At 44.8% G+C, this 27,034-nt stretch overlaps 1 long non-coding RNA gene across 1 annotated transcript in view; it reads right to left on the bottom strand.

Annotated features, from left to right (window-relative positions):
• LOC146870012 (uncharacterized) overlaps positions 1-6,025 on the bottom strand; it is a 171,263-nt gene extending 165,238 nt beyond the window's left edge. The window contains exon 1 of the long non-coding RNA XR_014981682.1: positions 5,879-6,025. This is a non-coding gene — a long non-coding RNA (uncharacterized LOC146870012). The remainder of the gene's footprint in view (positions 1-5,878) is intronic.
• Between the last annotated feature and the right edge of the window lie 21,009 nt (positions 6,026-27,034).

Here is a 27,034-nt window from a genome sequence, read left to right as displayed (position 1 = left end):
ATACGGAAAATCTGCCCCTGTGTCTGCTAAAACTATCCAGATTGTTTATGTAGAGGTTGAACAGAAAAGCGGCCATAATACAGCCTTGCCGTACCCCCCTCCCAATGTCGAAATCCCTAGAGACACGAAGATCCTGAGAGAATCTAACGTTGGGCTTAGTGGCCCTGTGCAGATCCTCTAGGAAGTTAACAATATTGCTCTCCACCCCCATGGCCCTCATGGACTGCCACAGTTGGACCCGGTTGACAAAATCAATCGTGGACGAAAGGTCCATGAAGGCCAAATAGATCGTACCTGCGCGAGCAATCGTGTACTTACCGAGGACCATGTAAAGATTAAGGCATTGGGCCACAGTTGACCGCCATGGACAGAATCCATATTGAATATCAGAAATTATCTTGTGCTCCTCTGCCCAGGAAGATAATCTTTTTAATAATACCCCACCAACAACCTTTACCACTGAGTCAAGAAGGGAGATCGGCCTATAGCAAAAGGTGCTATTATGGTCCCCCTTCTTAAACACTGGCACGATGGTTGAAGTGGCCCAGGACTCAGGACAACCGTCCCTGGCTGCTGCATTAAGCACAGCCACAAGAACCGGTGCCCAAAAAAGTGGATCCGATTTAAAATGGTCCAGTGGGATACCGTCCGGGCCTGGTGCTTTATTACAAGTCAACCCAGCAATCCCTGCCTCTACCTCTTTCTGCTCAAAAACCACGGCGGGGGTATTGATGACCCAGTCTATCTGGTGAGATTGCTCTGTAGGGCCCTTAAACATAAATTTAAAATGGGACACCCAGTCTTCCTCAGTGATGTGGGAACCCAAATCACCCCCTGCATCATGCTCAAAAAGCAGTCTTTTAACAATACTCCAGAACCTTGAATTGTTCCCAAGGGTATTCATCTCTAACAACTCCCTCCATGCCTACTCCTTCAAGGCACCCTTACGTATGGCCAGGGACTGTTTGTATTCATTACAGCAGGCGCGTATCAGTAGTTGGTTACTCGGAGTAAAATTCAAAGCCTCCCTAAGTTTCCGCGCCGCCTGAGAACAAGATGAATCAACCCATCTGGGAGTTGGAGTGACTACCTTACGTGCCGGAACACTTAAGAGTTCCCCTACCTTAATGGTGATACCGTTAAAAGCGCTAAGAACATCCCTCGAAGAGGTACCCAGCGAGATACAGAGTGCTAATTTAGCAGCACAAGAATCTCTTACTTCATCGTGAAAGGCAACGGGGGAGACCTGCGACCATTTAAGACGGCGCCTGCCGTCCGTTGGTCTTAGCGTGCCCGGTATCACCACCCAAGGGTTTTTAAATAAGAGTGGCCCACTCAATTGTACACAAAGCGGATTGTGGTCACTGAAACACTTTCTATGATAGTAAACCCACAAAATAAAGACTGGAAGGTAGATGAAATTAAAAATTTCGTCTATAAAAGAACCATTACTTCTCCCCTTAAAAGAGGGAACAAGGGCCTTACTATGAGGAGCAGAGAGAGACATTAGTGACATCAGGTCAAATTCATTGAGTATGTTGTTCAATAATTCCCCCTGAGCTAGGTGCTCAAAGTGAAACCCACTCATTCGAGGCCAGCCCAGATCAGCCCTACTTGTAAGCCTTGGATCTCCACAAGGGTGGATGTTAAAGTCACCCAGCACCATTAGGTTATGGATATAAAACCACAAGACTGCCTTATGTAGGAGCCCAGCTGAGTGATATTACATTCTCCCTGGGTACTCGTCATCGCGTTGTAAAAGTTAATCAGGCCCATACTAGTAGTCCCCCTCTTTAATACCAGAGCCTGGAGACCAAAACTTGAAGATGGGAGGATCTGAATCCGGCAGTCCACTGCCAAAGATATATAAATGACCGGACCACCCTTGGCTCTGCCACATGCTGACTGGGAAGCTGGGACAAAGAAGGCCTTAAATCCCTCCAGGAATATATTGGAGTCCACCAACCAAGTCTCTTGGAAACAGATCACAGAGAATTGTTTAACAAACTGCACCCAAATGGGATCCTGAAACTTATCTGCCATGCCTGCAATTTTCCCCCACACATTGCACAATTGGAGCCTTCTGCTGGGACTTTGACTCTACAGCGAGCTCTACAGGGTTATGCCGTCAATCACACTCCTCCAACCTTGATAATGTAGAATATCTATTTGATAACTCTAGGGGAAGGGCAAGTTGGTGCTGAACTGACTTATTTAGACTGCGTGCCACTGGTGGGAGCCATTTTTCTTTTGTCCACCTATCTCGGGGGGCATCCATATTGCTAGTCCCTGAAGTGTACCTTTGTGTATCTGCTTTATAAAAAAAATCCTAACGGTAGAACCTGTACTGCAGACCCAAAATTCGGGGGGCCAAAATGTGAATCCCTGGACAGAATTCTTTCGGCAAGATATGATCTGTTAAAGTTCACAATAACACAGTGACCCCCACCAATTTTCCACAAACTGCCTATCCTGCTAACTTGGCGCACTATGATAATGTTTTGTTCCGCCCTTAAACCCATGGTGGTGTTATTAGATAACCAGTGAAGTACCTTATTCTTTAGCTGGCTAAAGTCCTTTTTGATACCCAGTGGGAGCAGCGGCACGTTCCCCAGGATCACTACATAGGGTGTAGATTCCGGTGGAAGATGAATAACTGGTAAGAGCTGTGACTCCAACACTGAGTTCCCCTGCAGCCCCTGCTGCCGACCACCGGTAATTTGAGGATCTTCCAGCCCATGCTGGTGTGCAGACAGAGCCCTACTGGTTACCTGGCTTTCACTCATTGTGTCTGCCTCCCCCCGAGCTAAGTGAATCGTCTGACGCTGGGTACGTGGCTGTTCCCTGTTGCTAATCGGTGGATGTGTAGGTAAACCGGAAGCAATTACAGTACTAAGTCCCGAATTATCCCTTGGCCCACCTGGGGCTGCAAATTGATCAGACCAATTACGCACTGCTAAACATTTCTCAATCAAGGTTAGCCCCTCATGAATGGGACCCAGCTTTGTGTCCAGCAAGCTAGTCATTATTGCTTGGAAAGCTTCTAATACCACCGAGGGATCAATATTCGAAGCAGCCGGCACAGATGCCAAGGGCTTAGTAACAGGGTTTGATTTAGATTTCTTTGCTTTACCCCCAATAGCTTGAAGTTTCCTTTTTGTGCCCACACTAGGCCTAAGGGTCCCCTTTGCGGGCAGTTGAGTACTCTCACTACGTGGTGCTAGATGTATATCCGCGTGTTTATTTGTTAAATTACCAGCTTTCTCTTGTAATGAGTAAGAAACACAGCTCTCCTTGTTTTCTATTATGATAACTGGAGAAAGAGGTCTGTGCGTAGCCTTAAGTGGAGCTCCTGGCAAAAAAGGTAACCCTATGTTGGCCTGGGAGTCGTCACATGACCCAGAACAGATGGATGAACTCAAGGGTTCAATGACAGCCTCCACAATGGGTACACTAAGGCCAGCAGATGTTGGATACAGGCTATTGGATGGTGACCTTTAAAGGTGTCTATTCACAAGCTCGATCTCCTTATCAATTACAGCTGCTGCCCTCAGCAGAAAAGAGTCCATAGTCGTGACAGCAGCATTAGAGCTAACCTTAGCCCCTGTAGAGGCTGTTTGTAACTTCCACCTCCCCATAACTTTAAAACTGTTAAAACTATTAACGAGCCAATACAGTGTCACAGCAAAATACGTGCAAGATTAACAAATATGTAACCCCGAATGTGAGGGCTGCTTGTAGGGTGACCAACTGGCATTGGTGCAAATTCAGGACGGTGAGTGTAAAAATTCAGGACAAAGGGTCAAAATTCAGGACACAAATTCAGGACAGGAGGTCAAAATTCAGGACAAAACGTCAGGACAATAGGTAAGTTTTACAGACACATCAGAGGAGGTGGCGCAATAGTATATAAGTAAGCCCAGCCATGTCCAAACATATTCAACCATTTGCAAACCTATCCATCATGTATCCTTCCATCTATCATTACACTCATCCATCCCTTCATCCATCCATCCATCCATTATCCATCCATCCACCCTTTTACCCTATCCATCTGTACACTCATCCATCCACTCTTCTACCCATCCATCCATTCACTCATCCATCCAGCCATTTACCCTTTCACCCATCCAGCCATCCTTTCACTTACTCATCCATCCACCCAGTCACTCATCCTTCCCCCATCCACCCTTTCAGTCATCCATCCATCCTCCCTTTCTCTCTCCATCGACCCTTTTACTTAGCCATCCTTCTTTCCATCCATCCACCCACCCACCCATCTACTCGTCCACTCATGAATCCATCCATTGACCCTATCACTCATCCATCCTTTCTCTCATCCATCTATCCTTTCACTCCTTCACCCATCTATTCATCCTTTTGTCCATCTACCCTTCCTTTCACTCACTCATCCATCCGCCTTTCACTCATCCCTCCATCCATTCACCCTTGCACTTATCAATTCATCAGTCCATCCATCATTTCACTCATCCATCCACCCACTCACTCATCATCCACCTTTTCACTCATCCATCCTTTCACTCATCCAGCCACCCTTTTGCCCATCCAGCTACCCTTCCACCCATACATCCAGCTATTTACCTTTTCTCTCATCCATCCTTGCACTCACTCATCAATCCATCCATCCTCTCTCAGCCATCTATTCAATCTTTCATTCGTCCATTCACCCTTTCACTAATTCATCCAGCCATCCACCCATCCCTTCACTTATTCACTCGTTCACCTTTTCATATTAATTTTGAGCTGAGCCTTTTTGAGAAGAGGCCCATCAAGAACTTCACCCTCGCTGGAGGAGCCATTCCAGGACTGGGACAGAAGTCACCCAGGGCGGAGACGGGATCCACCACAGGGGGGGGGGGGGGCAGGAGCCATCACAGGCGGGGGGGGACAGGAGCCACCACATGGGGGGGACAGAAGCCATCACTGGGGGGGGGGGGGGGGGGGAGGGGGGGAGGAGCCATCACAGGAGGGGGAACAAGATCCACCAGGGTGGGCACAGGGGTGGGCATGCAGTATTCTAGTATCATCTTGGTCTCTTCCAGGGTGGGGTAGGACTCCTCACCCCCTCCTGGACAAGACAACGAGAGGACAGGCTCTCTTTCTAAAATGTTAGTTTTGCCACCCCCACTGTGATGTACAGTACTTAAAAGAGATACTGGAAGAGAACTGACTTAACTGATTGTCCTCCATACTTTGTTAATCAGTGTTGCTGCGATTGTGCCATTTCTTTATTTTATTACATTATACACAGCATGTTTGAAGAACCGAGGTTTGCTTACAATTTACTGACAGTAATTAAGCTCAGTGAAGAGAACCACGTGCTGCCTGGTGTAATCGGCCGGTTCTAGGGTGTTTGGGGCCCTGGGCAGAAAGGGAATGTGTGAGGCCCCTCTAAATTGCAGAGACATGACGCATTCCGGGCTGTTTGCATCTGAATAGATGCCCCTGAAGCTGCAGCCCCTCCCTCTCAGTCACCTTCAAGCACCTCATCAAGGGCGGAGGGTGTGAGGTTTGCCATCACGCTGTGCCTCCCCAATGCTGCTGGGGATCTGAGCTTTGGTGCTGCATCGGAGGATCGGAGTCAAGCAGGGAGGTGGGTGGAAGCTGTGCCGGCTTTAGGGTGGTGCGACCGGTGCCCGGTTAAAATTACGGACAAATGGCGTCCGTTAAAGAATCCTTCACGGACAACGGACAGACGGCCGAAATTACGGACTGTCCGTGAAATTTACGGACGGTTGGTCACCCTAGCTGCTTGTAAAGTTAGTCCAGCACTCCCACCTCAGTCCCCACCAGGATTCTTTATGAGGATTATTATGTCCAAATTGGAACCCCAAGCAGCAAGAATAGTCAATCCTACCTCCTCCGATGCCACAAGTCCTAATTGTCTGGGTGGCCACTGGCAGTAAATGCTAAAATCCAGCAATGGAACACAGCCAAGAGGGTAGGCCCGGCCCAGCCTCTTCGAGTCGCGGATGGGCGCAGATGGGCCCGATCTTGGCCTGGGCACGCCCACGCACGTCCCGCACTGCGGGAGTCCCGGCCACCCTTTAAGAGCCTCCTTGCGCTTGAGACAAGCGTCGGCGCCTCCCTGGTGAGGAGAACTGTGGGTGTTGAAGTCCCCACTGCGTGCGGGCTGGATGCGAGCTTACAGGTCACTCAGAAAGAAACACGGGCTCCCGCGCTGCGGGAGTCCCGGCCGCCCTTTAAGCGCCTTCTGGCGCTAGAGACAGGCATCGGCGCCTCCCTGGCACGGAGAACTGTGGGTGTTGAAGTCCCCACTGCGTGCGGACTGGATGCGGGCTTACAGCTCACTCGGAAAGAAACACGGGCTCCCCCGAGTAGTACTATATTAATACCTCAGCAATACTACTCATATACACATAACATTTCATATACATATATACGTTATTAGAATTATTAATTACACATTAAAACATGAGAAATAATATATTAATACCTCTGCATTAATGCTCGTATTCACATTAAAATATATATAATTATATCACTTATTAGAATTATTATTTAGAAGTGTATACTCTGAATTATTAATTCATAAGAAATAATATATTAATACATCTGCATTAATGCTCGTATTCACATTAAATTATATCTAATTATCTCACTTATTAGAGTTATTATTTAGAAGTGTATACTCTGAATTATTAATTACACATTAAAACATGAGAAATAATATAATAATACCTCTGCATTAATACTTGTATTCGCATTAAATTTTATATAATTATATCACTTATTAGAATTATTATTTATAAGTGTATACTCTGATGTTAATGGGATTTGCCACGCTTTTGAATTATTATTGACACAATGAAACATGAGAAACAATATATTAATACATGTGCATTAATACTCGTATTTACATTAAATTATATAGAATTTTATCACTTATCAGAATTATTATTTATAAGTGTATACTCTGATGTCAATGGAATTTCCCACGGTTTAACATTGGAGTCAATGGAACTAATTGTCCTTGTTTCATTTTTACAGTTAGCGCTGATGCTCACGTTCATGCGGAAATGTCGTCATTCATGGGGTGGTCGCGAAACACAGAAGATGGAAGGGACTGCTCCGGTAAGCTAACACACTTTTATATTATTCATAAACAAACTGTATTTGGAAAGTTTAGTGTACGGTGTAAGTAGAGGCTAGGTTGTTACATAGGAAATGAAAGCTAATATTAACGTTAGGTATGTATGCCGGACTGATTAATGACATATTAATAACTTATAGGGAATGTGTAATACAATTAAGGTACTGAATGTTAATTATTATTTATTAATTATTATTAATACATTAATTATAGGTTTGGCTAACATTTACGGTACCAACTAAACACAAAAAACAATTTGATTACAAATATTTGTTTTATTATAAGGAGGAATTACAAGGTAAGTTTGATTTCTAAAATCGGAAACTATTTATTACGTTTTTTTATTTACATGTTTACATTTTTGCATATACATTTGAACATTCAGGTGTTTATTAACAACATATCTCACATTTTTTACATAGCAATCCTGGTTAATAATTGTCCTTTTTTTTTTTTACAGTAGGCGATGACGTTGACGCGCAGACGTTAATAACGTAATTACGGGCCGAGTCGCAAGAGAGAGCAGATGGAAGGGAGTGCACCGTCAAGGTAAGGCACTTGAACTATATTCATGATAAATATTAACAAAATGCGTTTATTAACATTTTAATGTACACTTTTTACATCGTATACATGTCAAATTATTGTTTGTTTTCCTTTTACATTGTACGTTGGCGCGCACACGATCCTATCGTCAGTCCCAGCGTCGATACGAGAGACAGCAGATGGAAGGCAAAGATACCTTAAGGTAACACTTTTTAACTTTATTAATATACATAGTGTGGTACTCATGTTGATAAACCGTGGCAATGTCTGTCGGATACTTAGGATGTTTTGTATACAACATTTTCACTACATGACAAGTTGCCAGACTAGACTAATTATCACGTGTTATTTAAAAAAAACATTATTACATGAATACTTTACTCATATCCACTCCTTTTGCCATAGATACAGCTGGGATGTACAATGTCACGTACAGAAGCTTCTGGACACATAACGACGTTTGATTTGGTGGCTTTTTTGGATGGCGTGTTTGCATTTTTAATGGATTTCGGGTTGGCAGCGAAATTGAAGGACTTCTTTGGAATACAAAAGTTTAGGAATGTTTGGAATAGGAGGCTTTATTGGAATACAAATCGAGGATTGCCAGCTACATAGAAGGACTAACGTTTTTCTTGGAACTATGGAATTGAGCGCTGATTTGGAATACAAATCGTGGATTTACAAGACTCTTTTGGAGTACATCGTTGGATTAGGAGACATCCTTTCAATACATAGGGGGACATTAACATTTATGGATTCCACGGACACGGAAAGGTGATTGGTTTTATTTTTTGTTGCATACAATTGAAAAAGGACTCTTGGTGAACACATGGAGAGAAGAAAGGTCCAAGTCTTGAAGAAAGAAAACTTCTTCAGGTAAGGTGAATACATTTAACAATTTATGTCCAAATTTGGGTACTATGCTACATTAATTTAATGCTTGCAGTAGGGAGGCTAAACAGGCCAATAATAAAAAACTCAGGCATAGGAATTCCGTATGTGTGCATTGGTTTTATTTTTTGTAGCATACAATGCAAAAAGTACTCTTGGTGAACACATGGAGAGAGGACAAGTCCAAGTGTTGAAGAAAGAAAACTTCTTCAGGTAAGGTGAATTCATTTAGCAATTTATGTCCCAATTTTGGTACTATGCTAAATAAATGTAAGGCTTACAGTAGGGAGGCTAAACAGGCAACTACTAAGGTAGTGAGGCATACAAATTCAGTATGTGTGCAAGGGTAGAAACTTAGTCTAAAGCCACAAACCACTTTAAAAGTTGCCAATGGTACTTAAAAGAAACTAACTTGGAATTTCCTATAAATAAGCTTTCTTTGCCTTTATTTAGATGTAAAATTGTACTTGGGATCCCATTCCAGTACTAACCAACGCAGTAGCACTTGGATCATAGTGCTCTATTTTTAAATGTGTTGAGACGTCAATGGTGGTTATGGAAAGTTTAATGTAACCTGAAATAGCCCAACGATTTACTTATGACGCAACCATGTACTTTGGCTGAATTTTGATGCATTCAGGCTAACCTAACGGTCCAATATGAAATTATTTCTCTGTTTACGCCAGTTATTTTTAGGTTCTTTTATTATGCTAATCTCTGATGGAGCTCTATCATGCTGATTATGTTCAATTTATGTCAAAATTTGGGTACAATGCAAAAAACAAATTACGTTTACATTAAGGAAGCTAAACAGGCAAGTACTAACATATTCAGGCATACGAATTCAGTATGTGTGTAAGGGTAGAAAGTTAGTCTGAAGCCACATACAACTTAAAAAGTTGTAATGCTGCCAATAGTCTTGCTGACATTTCTTTTGTTTTATGGGAAATACGTGGATTTAGACTACCTAATAATGATTGTGACATTCGCATTTCTTGGAAACTTTGCTCCTTTCTCAAAATTTCCAAGAAATGGTACAAATTAGGGTGAGGTTTTCCAATTGTGTTGTTCAAAGAGTTATGCCATCCCTCAATAGCATTGTTTGTCTTTGCTGCTCCCTCTAAGCATGTCGAGTAGCAGTTCCACCAGTCCACATGAAAACGTGGCTTCCTCCTGCGACCCAACCTGTTTAGATGGCCAATCCACGTGTCTTTGAAATATTTTAAATAGGTGCCAATTTCACTTTGTTTGACGTAAAGTATTCAGAGTCCGTAATAGATGTGTAGTACTCGTCTACACGATCAGGAGGAACAAAGCAAAGGCCAGTTAGTTTTTTAAGTTCTAACTGTAGTTTGCTGTCAGACACATAATCCTCAAATAAGGAAGTTTTTTTAATTTTGCGCCAATATGCCTGAGAAAAGTGGAGAAAACATCCTTGGATTTGGGTATCCGTGTACAATTTCGTTATAGTATTCATCATTGGTAATTCGAAGTCCATTATTACTTTTCTAGGACTTTTGTTTGGAGTTTTGGATTTTAATACTGACATAAATTCAGTATACGTTGAGGATTGTTTGTCTGGTAGCAAACTGTACACTAAGGGAACTACTGTGTTGTTAATGTAGCCGTGAATAGTGTATATTTGGAATTTGGGTGAAAGGGTGGGGCGTGGTTTTAAACGTACCTTCCATCATCCAAACATCACTGTTCTCCAACCATATAAGATTACGGGAGGGTGCTAAAGATTAAAATTCGCTTGACAGGGTTTTTGTTGTCATGCAATAGGAAAGGTTTATTAGAAACAGTGAGAGATAGTTGCTGAGGAATACTTATATCTGAAAAGGTTTGGGGTGTAACTCGTTTAGGGTTACTTGACTGTTTTCTACGTTGTATAATTCGTTGTAAGTTAGGAATAGTGGGCATACTGATTGCAACATGTTCAGGAATGTGTTGGGCTACTTCCCTTAAAATTGCACCGCAGGGTTCATTGGAGTTGCCTGCAATCACTTTCATTTAATTTATAGATTCTCTAACTTCAATTGCCGTTGCAGAGGCAGAGTGGTTATGGTCTGGGCTTCTTAAAACAGAGTCACCCAGAGTAACCGCTCTGCCTGTGCAATGTGTGGAGTAGTATTGCACACACCTCCAATGAGACCTTGGCTCCGAATGTCTCTCCTTACAATACACATAACCACTATGTTTTAGGAGATGGTTTCCTTTGCTGGAGCTGATGTATTTGGCCATCTTTGGGACAGACATTATCTGGGAAAAAAAGGAGATACAAAAGCAATATTAGTTTCGACACACAAACATGTAGATGCATTAGTGTTGTAAGTCGTCAAAAGTATACACAACTTTATGTACATTAGTTCAAAAATACACAAATGTTTCACTTCAGATTGCACCTATAAGCTTTGTAAATGTACTCTAGGGTTCAGTCTGTATACATTATTTAGCTGGACAAAAACAGGGTACTACTGGAGTCAGAGGCTTATAGCTTACACCAAACACGTTTTGCTTGATTTGCAAATGTTTGTTTGAGATTGTAAAACATATGCCAATATTCGCAGAAATGGGGATTAATGCTTTTGTCATGAACATAAACAATGGTGTTACTGACCGAGGGAACACTTACTTCTAAAATGTCATGGTACTATGCAACACATTGTGTTACGAGCAATTTTAATATAGGAATAGCCTTTCCAAGATTACATTTAGTTACCTATATAGCTTTTGATACAGTTGGATTGCTTGGTGTTTTTTTTGATGGGACTAAATTGGATACTTGGCTGGACGTTGTCGCTGCTCACGGCCTTTGTTGTAGAAAAATAACATTTTGTTTAGGACATTTTACACCTACAGTCTCGAGCAAAGTCAATGACACACTTTTGGGGCGGGATAGTACATTTGAGCGCTACATCTTGGCCTTGGGGAAAACATTATTAAGAAAAGCAACATTCTATGCAATGGTACTATGCAAATCATTGTGTTAATAGCAATGTTAATATGGTATCAGCCTTTTGCAAAATACCATTTATTTACCTGTACACCTTTTGCTAAGGTTGGATTCCTTGATGGCTTTTTTACTGACACGAATTTGGATACTTGGCTGCACTTTGTCGCTGTTGAGGGGCTTTATTGTGGCAAAAAAAACTAATTTTATTATTTGGTATCACTTTACATTTGGGGCTGAAAAATTTCTTTAGGGCATTGAGCAAAGTCGATGAAACAAGCACACTTTTTGTGGCGGGATAGTACATTTAAGCGCTACACCTTGGCCTTGGGGAATACATTAGTAAGAAAATCAACATTCTATGCAATGGTACTATGCAACACATGGGTGCCGATTCCGATCCGGTAAAAAAAAATACCGTACGACTCGTATCCGTATATTTTTACGTACGAGTCGTACAAGTACCGTACAAACGGCCAAGTACGATCCGTACGCGAAAAACTATCTACGAATAGCGTTGGGAAAAGTGTACGAGAGTGCGCCGGAAATTTTTTACGTCCGAAAATCATCAGGAAAAGTGTACGAGAGTGAGCCGGACATTTGTACGTGCAAATCGTAAAACACAAGTCCGAACGCGCAAGTACGATCCCGACCGTCCGTCCGAATAAACAATCGCACGTAAAAAGGCCCGTACGGAGCTAATGAAAGCACACATGTACACGGGTAAACCTATGCCCGTGTACGAGCCGTACAGCCCCCCCACCCCCAATTCTGTCAGCACCGTACACCACCCTGTCCGCACTGTACCCCAGCCCCTCAACTGTACACGCCGTCCCCCCTGTACACGCATCACCCCCGCATGTACGCGCCGTACCTCCGCATGTACGCACCGTACCCCCTGCCCCCTCCGCATTTACGCACAGTACCCCCTGCCCCTCACCGCATGTACGCACCGTACCCCAGCACCGCATGTACGCACTGTACCCCAGCACCGCATGTACGGACCGTACACCAGCACCGCATGTACGCACCGAACCCCCGCCCTCCCACCGCATGTACGCACCGTACCCCTTGCCCCCCCACCGCATGTACGCACCGTACCCCCTGCCTCACACCGCATGTACGCACCGTACCCCAGCACCGCATGTACGCACTGTACCCCAGTACCGCATGTACGCACCGAACCCCCTGCCCCCCCACCGCATGTACGCACCGTACCCCCTGCCCCTCACCGCATGTACGCACCGTACCCCAGCACCGCATGTACGCACCGTACCCCAGCACCGCATGTATGGACCGTACACCAGCACCGCATGTACGGACCGTACACCAGCACCGCATGTACGCACCGAACCCCCGCCCTCCCACTGCATGTATGCACCGTACCCCCTGCCCCCCACCGCATGTACGCACCAGACCCGAGCACCACCTGTATGCACCTTACCCCCTGCCTCCCCCACCACATGTACGCACCGTACCCCCTGCCCCCCACCGCATGTACGCACCACACCCCCCATGTACGCGCCATCCCCCCCTGTACGCGCAGTACCTCCGCATGCACGCGCCGTACCCCAGGTCCGCCCGTGTACGCACCGTACCCCCACCGCATGTACGCGCCACACTCCAACACCGTACCCCAGCACCCACACCCAGCATCGCGTATGTACAGATCGCACCTACGCGAAAAAGACTCATACAGAACCAGGACACTGTAAAACAGCACATGGAGGGTCAATTCGACTCGCACAACACCACCAAACACATCCACACGACAAAATACATCTCAATGACTGACCTGGCACATCCAAACAGCCAAACAGAGGCCCCAAATCACAACCACCTCTTATAACACACCCACCAAAATTCAAACACAGCCACACCCAAAAATGTACCAATAAAAAGGGCCCACACACACAACCCATGAGCCTTTGCAACAGACCCACTGCTGCCAGACCCCACACACAAATAACTCCCCATTACTCACACCTTCACTACACCTTCACTCACACACCTTCACACAACCTCCACCACAAACAACCCCCTCTTCACATACACACACACACACACACACACACATACACACCCACAAGCATCCACACCCACACCCACACCCCACACCATGCCCACAGACAAGAATCCAAAGTTCACTACGGCGGACCTGGAGCTCCTTGTCAACGAAGTCATCAGAGTAGAGCCACAGCTGTTTGGAACATTGGTCAGACAGACCAGCATATCTGCAAAATCTGCCATGTGGCAGAGGATTGTCGACAAGGTGAAAGCTGTTGCGCCCGTCCGAAGGACCAGGCATGAATGCCAAGCCAGGTGGTACGATCTGCGCCGGGCGGTCAAGAGGAAAATGAATGAAGAATATGCCCAGACTAACATCACTGGAGGTGGGCCGCCCCGCAGACCCGTACACTACCATCCCTGGGAGGAGAAGGTGATGGCCCTGCTACCGCCGGTGGGAGTACACGGAGTGGAAGGAGTCTCAGAGCCTGGTGAGTACACAAACAACTTACGTAACATGGGGGCAATGGGGTCCACACAACATATACGCCAAATGCACACAACTTCCCCCAAGCACTCACCGCACACAACCACACTCACAAACCACGCTCATGCCACTAACGTCTCCATGCACCCTTCACAAATCAAGGCAAGGCCATGTCCAAGGCTACAACAACCACAAACACAAGACTGGATGTCCGGGAGGCTGGGAGGGTGGGCCCCACACAACACATTGTGGAAATGAGACGCAGACAACAATGCCCTCAGTCCATATGGCATATGTACATACCCATGCACAATGCACAGGGACTGGCAAACTACTGACAAGGTAGCTGACACTGGGCCCTGCTGTATGCAGCACAAGGCCCTCCTGGGACCACTGTACACTCAAACTCCAACTCCACAAGCACAGGTATCTAGCACAGGAACTCACACACACTGTCATGCCAGCATGCACCATGAGGGGACAGACACATCACCTGGGAGACCCAATGACAACTCACACTACACACGACAGCACGCCCGGTCACACCCCCCCCTAACACAAGCACACACCCCCGGGGCAGGCAACGGATTTACACACTCCCACAATGGGCATGTGACACAACTACACCAATCCAGAGCCAAATAAGCATCAGAGCCACCAATCTACAGGTCAAACTGTGGAAATATGGATTTTTCTGGTCAGTTATGTCCCCTATCTTGGACCCCAACGGTTCTATTTCCAGTTATAAAGACGCAAATACATGTGCGTCCACCGTTAAACATGTCCTCTTTCAGATCCGCCATGAATGGGCCGGATATTCCATTCCTAAGTACAAAAGGCCACCGCCTTTATATGGTTCACTTATGCCATTTTTACAGTCCAGGCAAGTAGGCCCTGATTCTGTCATCAAGCTTTTCTTGCTTTCTGTCTCTGAAGCTCCAGTCCGAGCCTGCATCTGTGACCATGAACTTTGTCTCATTCCCTGCGCGGCTCACGAAGCCTGACATCAGCTTGCTGCCTGCCAAGAACTGTATTTCACCTTCGAAATTATCTGCTCCGATTCCTGCCCAATGCATTCCTGTCTAGTAGTTTAAGTAAACATTCTGCCAGCTACCGAGCAAAGGCCCGGCTTCTCTGTCTTTATACAAGTAATTCATAGCCCTGATTACTATGGAAGATTCCTGCCCTCGCTTCTAGTGTAGACACTTAGACGCTTGTACACGCACTAACAGTCAGTATAGTCAGTATAGAATAAGATTCTACTCTAAGAGACCTTTCTTTTGGATAACATAGTTCTTTAAACATAGGATGTTAGATATGATTTGGGATTAGGTTGACTTGACCCTCCAGACATCTGTCGCCACATGTAGAGCTAAATGTCAAGTCCCCTCCACCCCCTAGATGCACGTCAATCACACGTCATGCTGCTGCGCGCGCATCCCTGTCAAGTATTTCTGCTGACATTGCAAAATTCTTTCATGTAACCGCCCTCTTATGACATCACATCTGATGACGTTCTTTGAATCACTCCCAGTTACGCCTATTTTTGCTACGCATGTGAAATGTTATCTTTGCTATCAATTGTTACGCCTCTTGTATTGGCCTCACTGTAATGCCTATTGTATATAAGTAATTGATTGTCAATAACGTATGTACTTCACTTCCTGAACCTTCGTGGTGATGGAACTTGGAGCAACCGATTATAATCGACCATTGGAATAAAGCCCATTCCGAACCTCTAATACCACGGATTCTGCCTCTTATTTACTGAGCTATTTTATTATGTTTCTGTATCAAATTAAGTCCCGGTAATTAAATTATTTACCACATGAATGGCGCCCGAACAGGGACACTTTCTCATCTCACGCGCCGGCGGTGCGTTGCAGGCCCGGTCTCCTGCCACAGCTGGACGGACAATAACGCGTACCAGCAGGATTTCCTGTATCTCCCTCCGGTCAAGCGGGGGCGACTGAGGCTGCGATCAACACCCAGACGAGGCGGTGAGAAGTGCGAAGTATCCCGACCAGAGCCTAGCTGAGAGAGCAAGATCCGAGGTATACAGAGGCCCACCAGTTTCCGAAGTCCCAAGTCGAGTCCGGTGTCCGAAGTTTTCGAGTCGAGTCCAGTCCAGTCCGGTTCAAGTTCAGTTCAGTTTCCGAGGCCTTCCGTTCCGAGCTACCCGGTGAGTACCATTACTGGGGAGGCGTTCTGGCGTGCACATAAGTTGTGCCGGTCCAGACGGGTTTGGGTACACAAATCCGGTCTGCACTGTTTCAGCAGTGTATCTGTACTGTTTAGCAGTATATCTAGTATATCAAGTATATAAATTCAGAATAATTCAGATAATGCCGAGTATTATGTTTAAGTGATTAAGTTTTCCTTAGATCGTCATCATCATTGTTTGCTCATTTAAATGTTAAATGTTAAATGTGTTAATACGTTCTGCATATTGTGGTATGAATGACTGTTTATTATCGTGTTTATTGTATTAAGTTTGTTCAAGATCAAGTATCAGATCAGTTCTCAATATGCCGCTCTTTTTGAAATTAAGACAGATCACAACTAGAAAAGGGGTACTCGAAGAAGCTGTTCCTATTCCTCCTAGGGACACTCCAGGGTACTTCATGTATCATAAACATGGCCTAGATGCTATATTATTTCTTGATTTATGGGTAGACTACACTAAGGAATTACCAGAAAGTCAGAGGTGGCCCGCAGCTGGGACCTGGGATGCAGAGTGCATCGTGAAAGTAGAGGAAGAATTATGGAAAAAGAAAGCTAGACAATCACAGAAAGACGCCATTGAGTTATGGCGTAAAGAATCGTATAGACGTACAGAAAAAGCACGTAGGCAGGAAGAGAAGAGTAAAGAGAATTCAAGTGAAGTCCGAGAAAATCTATTAATTGAAGAAGGTGCACGAGTGAAATCAGAACAAGTAGACAGACAAAGACATGCCCTTATGAAAGGTATGTATCCCCTTCTGGCCGAAGGATTACCTAAGGCTACTGCGGGGATACCAAAAGACTTGCCACCCCCATTATTCCCAATAAAAGTACATCCCAAGGGGCATCCTAGAACCGCAGAAGATGTTTTTCTTTCCTCATATTTAGATGACGCAGCTCCCGAGTATGCTAACCCCGCCCCACATAGACCATTGGCCGGGGAGGTTCAACGCCAAGATCCTGTATCTGTATCTCTACAGCACCAAATCCTGACACAAGTCCCGGCAAGCACATCTGTTTCACATCTGCTCCTACAGCTACTTCCATAGCTGTGTCCACACCTATAGTTGCTGTATCACGTTCAACGAATCCTTTCACGCCCGATACCCCAGATGGGGCTACGGGAGGTGCTACCAACATTTTTTCTACGCCACCCAGAATAAATAAACTTACCTTTCAAGAGTCAGCACATTCACGTACCCCCAAACTCATAAATGCCCGTACGCTTAAGGAACTTCTTATAGATTGTAGATATGACCCTGTGCCCGGCAAAGAGGACGAAATGATCATGGCATCATTACGTATCAGACGAGCCGCGATGTATTTAGGGAAGTTACCAGGAATGACTATGCATCTATATAATATATACCATTTTGTCCAAACAGGGCGAGATTCTGAAAGTATTAACAGAGCTATGGAATACCAGAAAGTGGAAATACAGGGGGAACTGTTACGTTTCCTCATAAATTGTGTGATCAGAAATCAAGACCGACCGGGGGTAGACCCGGAAGTAATGCAAATTCTTACCAGATGGAGCCAGAATATATCAGAAGGGAGACATGATAAGCAAAATTGTATAATAGCCATGTGCCGAAAGATCCGTAAAGAAATAGAACGCTTACACGAAGAAAGATTAGCGGTAGACCAGTTCGAGCAAAGCGAGGAAGAAGGATCAGGACTGCCCACAGGACAGTCAGAAACTATAGCCTATGTAGGTAGAGGAAGATCTTGTAATAATACTAGATGTCTTACTGACCCGATACGTCCGATATGTCTAGAAAATAATAGGAATTTTCAAACACCTAAAATAAATATGAGGTCCCCCGAGCATTCGTTCCAAGCCGCTGACAAATTACTGCGAGAACGAAGGGGTTATCATTTTCTTGATTCTATGGATGAACAAGAATTAGCTAGGTCAGCCGTTCATTGGATTGACAGTCCCGGAAAGTATGATGATGATACAGTAGCACACACATTTTTGAATCTCACCCCAGATGAACAGCGTTTAGCTGGGATTTATATGATTCAACAACTTCTTATACTATATAAAAGCCAACATTCAGATCCTGGTCCCTTACCTGATATATTGACTGAATTACTCACGAATAGATGGAGAGGTTCAGGTACTAAGTTAATTAAAGAAATACTAGAATCAAGAAAGCAGTACATTCTTTTTATATGCCCAGAACATGTCTCACTGCCCATCAAGGAAAGAACCACGTATTACATGGACAGACAGAATCCCTTACGAGAAGTGCACCCAATAAAGGGCGAGGACAATGAGTTTAAACGTGTATATGTATATACGCCCATATCGAAAATAGAATTGTTGGAAATGAAGAAAGTGGTACCCAGTCATGACAAAGACCCAGCGGGTTTCCACCGAGAAATTAAAGACATGTTACTCATGGGAGAGTATACCTATCCCGACATTATGACCATATTAAAGGTATTGATGCCTGCTGGCATTTACGAAAAACTGAAGGAAAAAGAGTGGGAAGTGGGAGACCAAAAGATAGATTGGACAGCATTAGAAAATGAAGAAAAGGCCCGAGGTCCAGGTTCGGGGCTTGGGGACAAAACTAAAGCACTACCAGGTTTACTAGTACAGGTACTGCCACGTTTATTAACCACGAAAAAGGAAGACTGGGGTGCAATCTCAGCCTGTAAACAAAAGCAAGATGAAGACACTAGTGATTTCTATGCCCGATTCGAAAAATGTTTTGGTATAAATAGTGGTATAAAAGCAAGTAGCGAGTCATACCCACATCTGTTTGTGACAAAATTAGTTGAAAATTCTTTGCCCCAAGTGAAGAATAGAGTATTAAAATTCGAGAGTACCTGGCAAGGTAATACCCCATCACAAATGCTACAAATGTTACAGTACCATTACAATAGAATTAGAGAAGAACAAGATCATGAACAAAGACGCATGAAAGACACGAAAATGAAAATGCTAGTCTCCCAGACAGTTCCAGCTGAAGGACATAAAAAGGGTACGACACATTCCGGTGATTCAGCAGGACCTGTAAAAGGGACATGCAACTATTGTAAACAGCCAGGTCATTATGTACACGATTGTCCAGTTCTGAAGCGTAATATCGCCACAGGTATTACAAAAGAAAGACCACGGCCACCTAGACAGGATCAGAATGAACAAGGAGCACCGCAGCATGCACAGTCCATGCCAGCTCCACAACAGTCTATACAGTTTGTGCCAGCCGCACCAGCGTTGCCTGCTGCTGCCACACAAACCACGACACGACAGCTGTACCAGACCGCACAGTATGACTATCCTGATTACCAACGATATGCATGAACAAGCCTAGAGAAGGAAATTGACTTACCCCTTATCGAGGTCCCTGTAGACCAAGAAGGACCTTATGTACATAGTGAATTATTAGGTCAAGACAGAAAATTTTTACTCGATACAGGGGCAAGTCGAACAACTATAAAACGTAGTGAAGTTCCAGGGGTACCCCTCTCAGGCTCACAGAATATTTCCCTTGGTTTTTCAGGAAAACCTATTGTTAATGAAGTGTCACAACCTCTTCCACTTACGATAGGACCTTTGACCCGAACTACAGATTTATTGCTTACTAAATCATGTCCAGAAAACTTGTTAGGAATAAAAACACTGAAAGCTCTAGGAGCCATAATATGTTGTTCTCCAGAAGGAGTAAGATTGTTTTTACGTGATTTCAAAGGTCATTATGTGTCTAGAGACATGGATCCCCGATTGCAGACTTTACCTACACATCTATGGGCACAAGGCCCTACTGATGTTGGTTGCATGAATATTACACCATATCGAGTCACACTGAAGGCAGGAGTGGTACTACCACGAATGCGACAATACAAGTTACCCCCAGATGCTGTAATGGCTTTACTGCAAATCATTGACGAGCTCATTGCCCAAGGAGTGGTTGTAGAAACAGACTCCAATGTATGTAATTCACCGATAATTCCGATTCTTAAACGAACAGATCCGAAGGCCCCGCCAGTATATCGATTGGTTATTGATTTGCGCGAATTAAACAAATGCATTGTGCCACAATTCCCTGTGGTTCCAGATATCTCGTCATTACTGACAGCTATTGATTCCGAAGCAACATTCTTTACTGTAATTGATCTCAAAAATGCCTTTTTCAGCGTCCCAATAGATCCGGAAAGCCAATATTTGTTCGGATTTAGTTTAAATGGACGTAGCTTCAAATTCTCACGCGCACCTCAAGGATTTACAGAAAGCCCCAGCATCTATAGCCAAGCACTGAAACGAGAACTCGACAGTATACACATGCCAGTCAACACTGCTTTGCTTCAATATGTCGATGATCTGCTGATCACCGCGAGAAGCGAACCCGAATGTGAGAAAGCATCACTGACAGTTTTACGATTTCTAGCCGAAAAGGGGCACAAGGTGTCCCCTTCTAAGCTGCAATTCTGTGTCCAGCGAGTTGTTTATCTTGGACACTCGCTGTCCAAGGAGGGAAGGCAGCTTACACCCGACCGCATTCAGTTAATAGCTAACATGCCAATACCCAAGACACAAAAGGAGGTGCGGGCTTTTATAGGCCTCACTTCATATTGTAGGCAGTGGATCCCTCAGTATGCATTTCTAGCAAAACCACTCATTCAGTTGACAACACAGGAGGCAGCCACATCGACTGTTCTCCCTTGGACTCAGGAACATACACAAGCTTTTGAAAGCTTAAAGAAAGCTCTATGCCAAGCACCTGTTTTAGCAACACCATGTTACAGTAAACAGTTTACACTCTTTGTTACAGAACGCGAAGGTACTGCTTTGTCAGTACTCACACAGGAACAAGCAGGATCACACAAACCATGTGCTTATTTTTCTAGTACATTAGATCCCGTAGCTCAGGCTCTGCCTGCGTGCCTGAAATCAGTGGCAGCGACAGCTTTAGCAATCAGACAAAGCGATGCCATAGTGTTAGGACATCCATTGACAGTACAAGTACCACATGCAGTGGAGGTTCTTGTGAATCGAACGCAAACACAACATTTGACTATAGCAAGACTTACAGGGTACGAACTCACATTGTTTCAGCCACATATAGAAATCAGACGTTGTAACACATTGAATCCTGCCACACTTTTACCTGTAAATGGAACAGACCCACTAGCTCATGACTGTATTGAAGTTATTACAATCACGACGAAACCCAGACAAGATTTAACCGATGTTCCATTGTCAGACCCAGACCTGACGTTGTATGTAGATGGTTCATGTATGAGAAAAGGTACAGGAGAACTAGTGGCCGCTTACGCAGTCACAACAGACACTGAAATTATTGAAACAAATTGCATAAATACCTTGTCCGCTCAAGCCGCAGAGCTCGTCGCTCTGACACAAGCCTGTATTCAAGCCACAAATAAAAAAGTCAACATATACACTGATTCACGTTATGCATTCGGAGTTGTACATGACTTCGGCGTGCTGTGGCGAGAGAGAGGTTATTTAACTTCTCACGGTGCCCACATTCAGCACGGACCCCTCATTCATGCCTTATTAGATGCAATACATTTACCCATTGCAATACCGATTATGAAATGCAAAGCACATACGAAAGTTACTGATATCATTTCTCAAGGCAATGATTTAGCTGACAGAACAGCTAAACAGACTGCTCAAACTCAAACATCCGACATGACAAAGACAATAGTCCCGACGCCAACACATTGTATGACGGTTAAAGATCCTACTCTTGACGTAATTGATATACAGACACATGCTACACCAGACGAAATAAAGAAATGGATTGAATTAGGAGGGATCCAAACGGATCAAGGATGGATGATGAAGGAAAAGTCTGTGTGGTTCCTTCCTGATTCAATGGTCCAAGTCATTATTAACACTGTCCATAGTCCAGCGCATCTAGGAGAGAAAGCTATGCTAGACAGCATTCAACATATTTGGTTCAACAAACATTTACGAGCAGCAGCCAAACAAAAAGTTCGTACCTGTATGATCTGTTGTCAGTTCAACCCAGGAAAAAGCATTCCCGTAGAGCAGGGTGGATTTCAGCCTCCTGATCACCCTTTTGAAGTCCTCCAGATGGATTATATCCAGATGGAACGATGTCGAGGATTCAAATATGTTCTCGTAGTTGTTTGTGCTCTTTCCCGTTGGACGGAAGCATACCCGGTTTCAGATTACACGGCCCCGACTACTGCCAAACAGTTAGTTCGAGAATTCTTCCCACGATACGGTTTACCACGTGTTGTTCACTCTGATAACGGCCAGCCGTTCTCATCCGAACTAATGAAACACGTTTCACTTTTGTTAGGATATCAGTGGAAGTTTCATTGTGTCCGACACCCCGAAGCAGCAGGTCTCGTAGAAAGACATAATCAGACTCTGAAAATTAGATTGTCCAAAATATGCAGGGAGAAAGGTGTCGACTGGGTAGTAGCATTACCAGTTGCGCTCTTTTACATGAGAATGGTAGCACACTCTCGAACAGGGCTATCCCCGTATGAAGTGATCTTCGGCAGACCACCAAATATGTGGGGGACGCCTATACCACGTAAAATAACTGATATTGACTGTAATATGCTGACAGATTATTTGGCTTCCTTGATGTCTGCACTACAATCTTGTCGTTCACAGGTAGCTGCAGCTTTTCCTGACAACACTGAAGTGAAACCCCATGACGTAATTCCGGGGGATCTCGTTTTAGTGAGAAACTTTGATCGAAAGACTCAGCTGGATCCTAGGTGGAGGTCGCCTCAGCTCGTGTTATTAACGACGAGGACAGCCGTGAAGATCGAAGGCAGGAAAGGCTGGATTCATTCAAGTCATATCAAGAAATTTCATGGACTACCAGCAGATGTGAATACCACACCTCGTGTGTCTTCACCCATTGACTCAAAACTTCCTCTTGTTGAAAGAAGTAATTCCGAACATTATAAACTAAAACTCAGGCCCAATCAGTCAAGCAATTTGATTGTTTAAGTCCTCTCCGAGGTGAAGCGGTTGAATTGTCTCTGACATGTATCCCTTGGACCTGAATAGAGATAACACCCGAAAAATGTTGAAACGACAGGCGTACTGTAAATCACTGCGTAGTCATTGTACAGTGACGTTATTAATTTTATTTTCCTTAAGTCTTTTAATAATTACTGCAAGTATATTGTTGCACATATATTATCCTATTTCTAGACATGTTTATAATGTTACTGCTGAACATTCTTTTAGTGAATTACCTCCGCATGAATTGGCATATAGATTTGCGCTGCGCAATAACACTTTTATTAGTATGTTACATCATTCCCATCAGGTTAGCAATGCTACAAATTGTTGGATGTGTGGCCGACTCCCTCCCTATCAGAACTATGAAGGAATTCTACCTCTCTTTCCATACCCGTTCACACACAATGGCTCCTGTGGAGCATGGTTTAGTCTAATTAATTCCCTTGATTCGAATTCTGCAGTTTATCAAGATAACTGGGTATGGGGAAATCTGAACTTAGTTTTACTTAAAGTCTGCCACCCCAACAAGGAGGGACTTCCCCAGAGAACAGGAACTGATCTAGAAAATGAAGTATATGGATTAGGTCATTTTACGCTTAATCTCCTGATCTTGAATGTCGAATCCGAAGCTAATCCAAGTTTGCCCGCCATGTCAGTATTTTCAGTAAAAGGTGAATTATGCGTGAGAAAGAATGGTTCCATACATATGGGCCATAGTAGATGCACCACTGTAATAGAATTTAGTGATCAAGGCAAGTCTACATTTAGAGCTTCCCGCCATTCCTATTTCATATGTGGTCAGACGGCATATGTACGTTTGCCTCTAGATTGGGATGGTACCTGCTACATTGGATTTCTTTTGCCACCTGTTTTGCTAGCTCCTCCTGATTATCACAGAAATACTCATTTAGTACACAATAGAGAAAGGAGAGATCTCCCAATAGTCGATTACACCGAAACAGCATGGGAAAAATACACAGATTTCAATAAAGGTCTCTTTCCCTATATAGGTACCGTTACTAATAGTAAACTGATACGTAGATTAACTAGAACCCTTGAATAGTAGTGAACGAAACTATTTCCGCCTTAGGCAATTTAACAGAAGAGCAGTCTGCTATGCGGATTGTTGTGCTTCAAAATCGTCTTGTCCTTGACGTCATCCTGGCCGATAGGGGCGGAGCTTGTAGGGTCATCGGATCAAGCTGTTGCATTTTCATACCAGAAAATTCGCCATCTGTATATAAAGCCATAACCCGCCTCCATAAGATTGTAAGCCAGATACACCAGAATCCAGGCACCTGGACTTGGTCCGGTTGGTTTTGGAGCGTGTTATCAGCCTGGGGATGGAGAGTTCTATCCTTCCTAGGTATTGGCCTTCTCATACTATTCAGTTGCTGCTTATGCCTGCAATGTGGACCAGCGATCTGTGGTCTGTGTGCCACATCGTGCATTCCACATCAAGATTTTCGTTCAAAATCCCGGAAGAAGAAAGAAGAACAAATGATGCTATACGAACAGATCAATGGATTGATGAAGATTGATGTCTCTTGACGGGCAAGTAGGGGACAAGGAGGGAATGTGGAAATATGGATTTTTCTGGTCAGTTATGTCCCCTATCTTGGACCCCAACGGTTCTATTTCCAGTTATAAAGACGCAAATACATGTGCGTCCACCGGTAAACATGTCCTCTTTCAGATCCGCCATGAATGGGCCGGATATTCCATTCCTAAGTACAAAAGGCCACCGCCTTTATATGGTTCACTTATGCCATTTTTACAGTCCAGGCAAGTAGGCCCTGATTCTGTCATCAAGCTTTTCTTGCTTTCTGTCTCTGAAGCTCCAGTCCGAGCCTGCATCTGTGACCATGAACTTTGTCTCATTCCCTGCGCGGCTCACGAAGCCTGACATCAGCTTGCTGCCTGCCAAGAACTGTATTTCACCTTCGAAATTATCTGCTCCGATTCCTGCCCAATGCATTCCTGTCTAGTAGTTTAAGTAAACATTCTGCCAGCTACCGAGCAAAGGCCCGGCTTCTCTGTCTTTATACAAGTAATTCATAGCCCTGATTACTATGGAAGATTCCTGCCCTCGCTTCTAGTGTAGACACTTAGACGCTTGTACACGCACTAACAGTCAGTATAGTCAGTATAGAATAAGATTCTACTCTAAGAGACCTTTCTTTTGGATAACATAGTTCTTTAAACATAGGATGTTAGATATGATTTGGGATTAGGTTGACTTGACCCTCCAGACATCTGTCGCCACATGTAGAGCTAAATGTCAAGTCCCCTCCACCCCCTAGATGCACGTCAATCACACGCCATGCTGCTGCGCGCGCATCCCTGTCAATAATTTCTGCTGACATTGCAAAATTCTTTCATGTAACCGCCCTCTTATGACATCACATCTGATGACGTTCTTTGAATCACTCCCAGTTACGCCTATTTTTGCTACGCATGTGAAATGTTATCTTTGCTATCAATTGTTACGCCTCTTGTATTGGCCTCACTGTAATGCCTATTGTATAAAAGTAATTGATTGTCAATAACGTATGTACTTCACTTCCTGAACCTTCGTGGTGATGGAACTTGGAGCAACCGATTATAATCGACCATTGGAATAAAGCCCATTCCGAACCTCTAATACCACGGATTCTGCCTCTTATTTACTGAGCTATTTTATTATGTTTCTGTATCAAATTAAGTCCCGGTAATTAAATTATTTACCACAAAACACTCAGGGAACATCCCAATATGTCCCCCGCAACATACCCATACCCAAGTGGACATTGAGAGGAATGCTAGGGACAACCAACTACCTGGAGGAACTGTGTCAACTTGAATATGTATGAAACATAGATGTGGCAGGAAACACCATTGACATTGTCTCTCTCTCACACACAGGGCAACGTCGTCGATCTCCCCCCAACACTGGGCGGGAAGAATCACTGTCCCAGGCTCCGCGTGAAGGCGATCCCACCGGCAGAGATGACTCTCACCACTCCGTGGATGACCCCGACCAACCTGGCCCCTCTGGTGCCCAAGCACCTGCAGCACCTGCGTCAGGTACATCTGTGCCAACCACCACCCCCATTCCTGCCACATCCCAGGACACACCCAGGAGCCCTGCTCGCACTGAACAACAGAGCCAGTCTGACCAGGAGAGACAAGGTTCTGCGGGCACCCAGGAGGAGGCAGGCAACCCTGCAAATGCCATCCCTCAGGGGTCCCATAGACCCGGTGTGCCCACAAGGGCAGGCCAGGCTCAAGTGGGCAGGGGTGGTGGGAGTGGAGGCAGGCGGAGGCGCGAACCTGACCAGCCAGCTCAGGACCCCGGTATGTCACACATACGCAACATCCTGGACTCATACCGGAGTGACACCAGAGGCATCGACCAGGTCGTGTCCAGACTTTCCGGGATTCAGGGGACCCTCGATGAGATTAAGAACCTGCAGGTCGAGCATCATGCCAGTCATCAACAACACCAAGGACGGATGGAGGCAAGACTGGCTGAGCTCCTGGCGGTGCACAGGGACGTGAGCCAATCACTCCGTCAGATCGCCCAAAGCCTGGCAAACCCTCCCTGTACCACCAGGCGTAGACCTGCACCAGACACAGGGAGGGACGAGGAGGAGGAGGATTCGTCTGACGGAGCGTCCCTAACATCGTCAAGGCCTGCATCTGAAGGTCCCCGGAGGAAGGTGGGTCGTCCACGTAAAAGACCGTGAGAGTCCGCGGACCATCCCCATCTCCCAGGTCACCTGGCCTGGCACCTGGCCCTCTGGCGCAACAGCA

Source organism: Triturus cristatus, chromosome 1_1, assembly GCF_964204655.1.
Source record: "Triturus cristatus chromosome 1_1, aTriCri1.1, whole genome shotgun sequence".
Taxonomy (NCBI): domain Eukaryota; kingdom Metazoa; phylum Chordata; class Amphibia; order Caudata; family Salamandridae; genus Triturus; species Triturus cristatus.
Note: the sequence above shows the minus strand (reverse complement) of the source record. Positions and strands in the feature narration are given on the sequence as shown.